Genomic DNA, 9183 nt, shown 5'->3' with positions numbered 1-9183 from the left:
AGGGAGGTGTTTCTGGGAGATTTTTAAGGAAGGTCTTCAAGGGAGGTTTCTGTGGTTACAGAGCAGAGCCTTCACTCCTGCCGTTCATACCTGCCTAACTACCTAACACTACTATATCCATAGAAACAACTAGCATAATTTCGAAATATGTGCCTATCGTGACATCCCATTTATAGAAACCTCTAAAATGAAAGGATTTTAAGAAGGTTACCTTCCAGACCAGGTGAAGATTGAGTTTCCATTTTGACCCAGACATCCTAGGCTACAGTAGAATGGACGCATCCAAGTAAGACATTGGCTACTTACACATAGTTGGTACTCAGCATGTACTCTCTCGCTTACCTACCTTGCCACTTAGAAGAAAATCCATCTGAGAAGGCTCTGTACGATGCCTTGTCAGTCATTCATGCTTCAAGAAAAGCAGAAACAACACTCATGTCAATTAGCTTTTCTTTCAATATCAAGGGAAATGTTGGGATCACGGATAAGGAAAAATCTCCCACTTAGCATTGGTTAAAATCTCACTGATTAATAGGAATTAATGAGGCAAAGAAGGGAAGGACAGCCTACTTTTTATAGAGGAAGAGGTGGTCATTTGGGGCCAGAGAGGAGAAAAATGTAAAAAAAAAAAAAGTCAAAACATGGCTAGGAACCAAGAGAAAGAACGAAAAAAAGGACATGAGGAAAATTAGGATAGTTTCCTCTCATACACAATGAATTTTGCTCATGACCTCATATGCTAGATTTGCTTTCTCTAACATACATTTGATTCTCTAAATGACTCTCCATTCTCTAGGTCAACCAGAGAGGGAGGGGGAGGTGGAAGCAAACTATTTTTTAAGCCCCAAATCCATTCTATTAAATTTTCTAAAGCAAGGTCTATTTTGAGAAGCATGATTAAGTATTTGCTAGGAATACTTTGGGGGCCTCTTTGGGGCAGCCAAATTGTCAAAATTCTAAAGACACTGCATCATTCTTAGACTGTGACCTTCAAGGAAATTAATTGTCACTCCTTTTCCTCCTTCTTTGAAGATATACCAAGCCTTCAGGTTTTGTGGTGTTTCTGGCAGCATCTACCTGAGTTTTTACTGTTAAATCTTAGTTGAAGAATGTCAATGGTGAAATCAGATTTATGCCAGCTTGTCTAACAGGCCTGATAAGCAATTTAAATATTATTCCAACCTGGATGTTCTCACATCTACCAAGATGAAAATTAAGTACTACATAGGCTTAAGATGAGTATTTCCAAGGCAAAGGCTTCCCCAGCTCTTGCTCTCCCTTTCTGTGTTTTCCATGATTAAATAATAAGCATCCAGCAGAGAAAGAACATTTAAAATTCTAAGTGATGGTGTATATAATGCAAAAACAAAAGGAGAATCATCAAATGTGCCATCAGTCATTTTAGTATTCTTACAATGCTTTTTTTCTTTACTGTTGGTTGCCTTGAAAGCTGCAGTGACAATCCCTTAAAAAAGTAAATTTATGAAACACCTTCTATGTGCCAGTTACTTGGTTCATTATCAATGAGAACACATCATAAAAACAGATATGATGATCCCTACCCCCAAAATGGTGTAAAGTACAGTTAAAATAAAGATGAAAGACATTTGTCAAGGCAACATAGGAATCACTACCAAAAGGAAACACCGACATAAATGCTTTACAAAGTCTGAGAATTGAGTGTCATCCCTGGTTATTCTGGAGGGTTCTTTGAAGAGAAGGTAAATTTTTTTGCAGAAAGCAAAAGGCAAGACTTCACGTTTTTCGGTATGACTGTGATGCTGTTTATTTAATAGGTTTAGATTTATAAAAATGGTATTACACAAGTTACTGTTTTTTGTTTTTTTTCCTTTAAAAAAGTCTTACCCCACAGTTAAGTTAGTTGTGTAACCCTGAACAGATCACTGACCTTTATTTTATGCATTTGTAAAATGGCAACAACAATAGCAACTTGCTGAGGTTACTATGAGACTACATTTTAAAAAATAACATCTAGAAAGCCTTTTGCACAGTGAGTGAGTGGTACAGAGTAAGGAAGTGCTCAGCTGCTTTTGCGTTGCCTACATGGCCTTGATTTTTCATTTATGGTCTTAATCACAGAGTTTTCCTTAGGAGCGCCAAAAAATGTGAACAACTTTTAATTATGTCTTTTGAAAGATCTCTCCATCCAGCTAAACAAGCATAACTGCAATAGATGTAACTGTTGTGTGAACAAAAGTGGTCTTGGCACTGCCATGTGGAAACATTCAGTTGTTGATGCTTAAACCTCCAGCTCACCCCTCTCGGCAGAAGCAGTTGTGGATTGGAGGTGTGGCTTGCTATGGCAGTGCTCTGATGAGCCAGAACAGGTGAAGCAGCCACCCCGGAGAGAGGCCCAAGTCTGTAGCAGACTTTGCACAAGTGAGAAGTAAACTTTTGTTGTTTTAATTAAGACACTGAAATTGCCATAATAAACCTCAAAAAAATATTGCTGATAACTTCACATTGGTAATCAGTTTTTGGATGAGATTAATAAGATTAATATAATATTACTAATAAGAGACTTCGTGCTCAAGCTAAGAAAAAAATATCTATGTGCTATTTGGAGACTCTAATACATTACCCTTCCAAGCATGACCGTATCTGACTAAAATCTCAAATAATAAACATCGATCATCTGAATTCTATTAATGAAATACATGTACTTTCTCTAATTGTGTTCATTGTATTGATAAGGATATGAAGCCTAAAGAATGTGATACTCCATTCTTGCCAACAATGCCATTTGGTTTTCTAAAATTAATTCTTGGGTGAGAAACTCATGGAATTTCCAAGATAAACTTTTTGGAAACTTTTGGCAACCGGAAGTATCCTTGGCCAGAACTCTGAATTCTGAGAACCTGTTCTCACAAACAGCGTAACTTTCGGGGTCAGTGCCGAGGTTTATCTTTGTGGCTTGGGCCAATCATTTTCACTTCCCGGGGCTTCAGTTTTCCAGCTACGAGATGAAAGTGTTGAATGAATGATATCCATGGCCTCTGGTAACAGCTTACAAATCTCTAATCTGTAGCTTCAAATGAGAAAATAAAATATAAACCATAAACTAAAACTTGTTACTTTAGAAGTGAAAGCCCACAATGAAATCTGAAAATATTTCTCAATTTAGACACTTCACCAATCACAGAGAAGTACAATGAATTACCATCCCAGTACCTGGAGTAAAAGTGTGAAAATTCCCCTGAGATAAGACCATCCTGAGAGCAAGTCCTTCTCTTCTTCCCCTTTGTTATATCCATGTAGCATGGTGTCTAGCAAACATAGTATGCGCTCAAAAATTATTTATTAAATTGATAGGTAGAATGATAAATCTGCAAATAGTAAAATGAAATGGATAGATAATAAAAATATTCCCTTCGTACTTTTCGTCCTATGTATGTGAAATTTACTGTATAAAATGCTCTTTGTGAGCAAAAAAAAAAAAAAAGTAGTATAAATTTTTAAATTCTTGAAAAAGTAGAAAGCAAATAGAAAGAAATAGGATTCAAGAGACCTTAGCTGCAGAGCGAGTGTCATCATTAATTCGTGGTGTGACTTTGTAGAAACCACTTTACCTACTGAACCTCAACTTTCTCATCTATGAAACGCCTATTAAAAATTTATTCTGTCTTCTAAGTGAGAGTTGCTATGAAAATAAAAATGAGGCGAAACATGAAGAAGCTTTGAAAAATGAACACGCATGTCATGACTATTGGTAACCAGCCAAAGAAGAGCAGCTCATATTTATGAGAGTAAAGATTCTCAGAGCCAGTGGCCCCGGTACCTTTTGTGAAAGCTGGAAATCCTCTTGGAACTCGAATTGTATTAGGAGTCCTAGGCTTTCTGTTCTTTCTTTAGCAAAATTGCTTTTCAGAATATCTCAGTCCTCAAAGGTAACATTTATATCACTAACAGTTTTTTCCCTTTCATTAAGTTCCTTAGTCAGATTCCCCTTCCCCTGCCAAACTCTAGAGGTCAGTGTGTTCCCAGGTCCAATCTATAGGCTGTTTCTCCATGTATCGTCTGTTTCTATATTGTCGTCCAGACCGGTTTACTTCAATAAGCCAATCACTCCCAAACGTATGTCCATCGTTTACCTCGCCCTGAAATCTGGACTCTCATTTCCATCTGTGTGTTCATCATTCCCAGTTGTATGTCTAATAGGCATCTCAGTCTCAACAAACTCTCAACTGTCTGCCACCTCCACATCTTTGCTCAATCTGCAAAAGGCACCAAGCAACTAATATCTAAGGTCCCAAACTTTGGAATCCTATTTGTGATTTTTCTCCCACATTCCACATTTGATCCATCTATAACGTTTTGAGTAATCGCTCATCTCCTCTATTTTTTCTCTCTGTGACTGCTGCCAAGAGCCATCTAACTGGCCTCCCTGCTTACACTCTTACTCTACCTTCAGAATATTTTCCACACAGTGGACAGGCTCATCTTTTAAACATGTGAGCCAGATCAAAGCGCGAGCTTTGCCTGGACCTCCACCTTTGCTCGGCTCTCGTCTCCTAGTTTCTCCACACTTTATTGGTTCCTCCCGTGGTGCTTCCTTAACTTCCCATACAAGAATCCTTAGTTTGAGGTCCACTTCTAAGGAAGTCACTGACTTGGCACGGCTGGAAAGATTTGCCTCCTATTCTCTCAAGCTGAAATAATACCCCAGATTCTGAGTTCCCAGTATTGGCTTTATTCCTGAGGAAGGAATGGACATGCATGTTCTCATACAGCCATATCTGTAGTTTCAAACCTCTGTTATTCCCGGCCCGTGAGGATTTCCCATAATTTCTTGTGTGCTCAGAAATGTATTTAAAATAAATTTGTTGTAAATTATCCAGAACGAGTAGATTTTAGAGTAGATGAGCTATTTTTAGAACACATAGATTGCCATTTTGCTGGAAGTATAAAACTTTTTGCCCTTTATTTCTAGGTTTGTGTTAGCTCATATATTTTCAGTCTTTCTTATTAATGGATTAAAAAATACACGTATCTCTGTTAGCATCCCACACATTTTATTTATTATGCATTCTTTCAGTATCATCTAGCTCTCAGTATTTTGTCATTTACTATATTCCTTCTTTAACACAGGGGTTTTCTATAAATACTTTATTGGCTTAAAGAGAAATAATTTAAAATTCTATCCTTTTGGACATTCATTTCTTATTTTATATATTTTGTGTGGTAAGAGATACTGTATGGGACAATGTTAATTCTCTAGAAATGTTGAAAGAGATTTGTAATCTCATACGTGATAGATTTTTGTGACTTTTCCAGTGGTTACAGATAATTCTCTAAGTATCTTTGGATTATCTTCATTAATCAGCTCACACACATCTGTAAGCTTGTGTATTTTTGTCTATTCTATCAGTTTCTGAGAGGGTTGTGAAGATCTCCAATTACAAGATTAATCACCACATTCTTCTGTCACTTGTTGCTTTAGCATAGCTTGAGCTTCTGAGTGGTTACGTGCATGTATCTGCTGATTGATCTTCTGAATCCGTTACTGTTTTCTATGGTAACCAGCATCGCTCTTTGTCGCTGATTGTGCTTTTGCCGTAAAATCGATCTCGTGCTACATTAACGTCGCTGCTCTGTGCTTCTTCTGGTTTGCATTTGCTTCACATTTTTACATAATTCATTTTTCACTCCCATATGCCCATTAAGAATGTCTCTCACAGACATCAGTTGATGAAATACGAGTTTATTATGTGTAGTGTTGCTGTTTGGCCCTTGTTATATAATGTAATCTGAGTATTGCTATCTTCGAAGTCAATGAATTTAACACGTTTTTATTTATTAAAATCTATTTTATATTAAACATATAGTATATAACATATAGATGTATATCTATAAATATCATTTCTTTTTGCTCCTTAATTTTATATTTTCTATTACTAAGCTCTTTTGCTTTAAGTTTTATTTCCTTCCACCTTCTACTAGAGAGATCGATTCTGGGCTCAGTGATACCCACACTTAAATTGACTCTTCCTTCTCAGTGCTCAAAGTTTAGTAATATGTATATTTTTCCTAAAGCAGCTCGCATCTCCTACCATCACTCTTAAATTTTCAAGTTATTAAAATATTTTTTATCAATAATCCCTTATTTAGGATATAATGCTCCTTATAAAAATCTTTGTTTACTTGTATTTCACACTTTTTATTATTAACTGTCAGTTTTAAGCTTTATCTTGCTAGGGTATTTCCATCAAGAGCTCTTTCAAAGAGGCTTAATGTGGTCGAATCCAGAGAAACTTTGTATGCATAGGAATATTATTACTATGTAGTAATAATCCTCATTTTTAGGTGATTACTTAGTTGAATATAAAATTCTCAGTTACAAGTTCTGTTCTTCCAACACTTTCAAGATACTATACCACAGACTATCGCTAAACCATTGACATTGAGAAGTAAGGTATCATTCAGGAGATTAATTTCTCTTGGCTTTCAAATGCTGCATTTGTGAAAAGGACAAGGCTGTAGTAGATCATGTATAAGGGGTTTTGCGTTAGTTAACTAGAAATGTTCCTGGCTGCAAGGAAAAAAATTTAGAATGGGTCAGTACACACATAGGCATTTATTTGTCTTATAAAAACAAGTCATGGGGCAAGAAATTCAGAATTAGTTCATAGCTCAAAAACCCACCAAGAACCCAAAGTCCTTGAATCTCCAGTGAAGAAATGTCTAGATTCCCTATCTTTAAAATGAAAGAATTGCAAGAGATGGCTACTAAGCCCTCCTCTAGACAGACATTTCTTGTTCTATAAAATCGGAGGGCTCACAATAACCCAGAGTTTTTGAGAAATTAATATATCATGCAGTTTGATAGAGGCATTTAATGAAATTGTTTTGTTTCGTTTTGCCTTCACCCAGACAGGTTTAAGTAGGGGAGAAAGTCTTACAGAGGCTCTTATATTTCACAATCTAATTTTCATCTTTCTTCATTTGAAATAAAATTACTAACATATCCAGTGATAATCCAGCTCTTCCATTACTAAATTCATGTGAGATTGACCTATAAATACTGGAGTTGCAATGTATTCATTACAATAAAAATAAAGTAATCAAGCGAACTTTTTGCCAGTGCCTTCTGCTCATTGCATTTTCTTCCTATGAATAATTTAACAAGATAGACATTTAATTTTAGAATGTGGCTTATAAGCTTGGGAACAGAGCAAAGATATCAAGTTATGCATTCATTCATTTGTTCATTCATTCAAATGTCTGGTTCAGAGCATACCATGTGGTAGGAACTCCTGAGAAATTCAATCGGTGTAAGCATTTTTTATTTTAAAGAACAAAATACATGTAGTAAAATGTGCAAACATTAATTGCTTGGCTCAATAAATTTTCCAAGTCTGTATCTGTGTAACCAAGTTCCATATCAAGATATAGTATTTCCAACAACTCAGAAAGTTGTCTGCTGTCAATATTTCCCCCCAATCACTTGACCATTATACTGACTTTGATAACTAATGTTATCAAAACATATCTGATAACGTTAGATGCACTTTGTCTATTCTCGAACTTCATAGTCAAGAACAGGATGTATTCTTTTGTGTCTATCTTCTTTTGGATCAGAAGCATATTTTCGAGACTCATTCAACCTTTTACGTGTATCAGTAGTTTATTTCTTGTAATTTTTGAGTAATATTCCATTGTGTGAACATACAACAATTTGTGTACTTACTATCCTATTTATAAGCCTTTGGTCTGTTTCCATTTTTTAAGGTAATGAATAAAGCTGTGCATCTTCTTATAGAAGTATTTCATGGACATATGTACTTTCTTCTCATTGGTATACACCTAATAAGTGGCATTTCTTGGTCACAGGATAGATGTATCTTTAATGTTTTTAGAACTCCAAAAAGTTTTTTTTTTTTTTTTTAATGCCTACAGCACCTGTATTCTTAGGTGGTCTCCTGTCCAAGTACTAACCAGGCCCAACCCTGCTTTTCTTCCGAGATCAGACAAGATTGGGCATGTTCAGGGTGGCATGGCTGTAGACCAAAGAGTTTTACAAAGTGATTTTGCCATTTTAAATTCCCACAAGAGTTCCAGTTTCTTTAGATTATTTCCTGATTTCTGCAGTAAAGGTTTAACTCAACAGGTTTGGGGTGCTCAAATCCTACCCATTCCAAAGAATCGACTGGTCCTTGACCAGTTCCTGGTAGATAACTTCCGAAGCCTCAGTATATCCTGCCCGATAAGAGTGACTTTGTCTGCCTAACAGTCTGAGTTATGGTGAGGAACTTGGCCCATGCTGTATCAATTGGACCTTTGGAGGCCGAATTACTAAGGTCAGCTGCATGGGCACAACATGCCTAGGAGACCAAATCCCAATAAAATCTCTGAGCCCCAGTGCTTAAGTGAGCTTCCCTGGTTGACAGTTTTCTAGTATATTTTGTCACACATCATTTTTGGGAGGATTATTCGTTCTTCACATAATGTATCTGGGAGAGGACAACTGAAAGCTTGTGCCTGTTTGCCAGAGACACCTCTGTGCTTTTTACTTTTGCTGATTTTAATCTCTATTCTTTCACTATCACAAATGTAGCCATGAGTAAGCAGTGTCTCTGGACCTGAAGCATTGAACCTGAGGATGCTTCTGGAAACCCACAATGTGATATTTGTGGTCTTTTAAAACTTAGTCATTTTGGTAGTTTGGAGGGGATTTCTCATCAAGGTTTTAATTTGCATTCTCTGAAGACTAATGACGTACATCTTTCCATATACTCATAGAACATTGTGCTATTTTCTGTTGTGGATGGGATTCCTGTTTAAATGATTCACTATTTTTTAATTGGATGCTCATCTTTTTTCTTTTCGATTTATGGAAGTCCTTTATATAATCTACAAGTGAGTTCTTCATGAGATATAAATGTATATATTTCAAACATCTTTTCCTGTATACTACTCAGCACTATTCCTTTTCAAGGGTTTTAGCCAAGGCTATGAACAAAAATATAAGATATGTAAGGGTAGAAATATTTTTCCTTTTTTCACTACTGTATACTAAGAATCTAGAATATTATCTAAAAATCAGCAAATGCTTTATGAATTAATAAAATGATTTGTAAAGAATTTGTCTATAACATATTACTTAGTAAGTACTTCTCTATATACTCTGTGGGTATATTTAGAAAATAAAGGGACTGTATTTGA

At 36.0% G+C, this 9183-nt stretch overlaps 1 pseudogene; it reads right to left on the bottom strand.

The window, feature by feature from the left end:
* Positions 1-7908: 7908 nt before the first annotated feature.
* LOC118612186 lies at positions 7909-8026 on the bottom strand (annotated as a pseudogene).
* Positions 8027-9183: the final 1157 nt, after the last annotated feature.

Source organism: Rousettus aegyptiacus, unplaced genomic scaffold (assembly GCF_014176215.1).
Source record: "Rousettus aegyptiacus isolate mRouAeg1 unplaced genomic scaffold, mRouAeg1.p scaffold_m13_p_15, whole genome shotgun sequence".
NCBI classification, from domain to species: domain Eukaryota; kingdom Metazoa; phylum Chordata; class Mammalia; order Chiroptera; family Pteropodidae; genus Rousettus; species Rousettus aegyptiacus.
The sequence above is the reverse complement of the archived record's forward strand: the minus strand, read 5'-3'. Positions and strand labels throughout refer to the sequence as shown.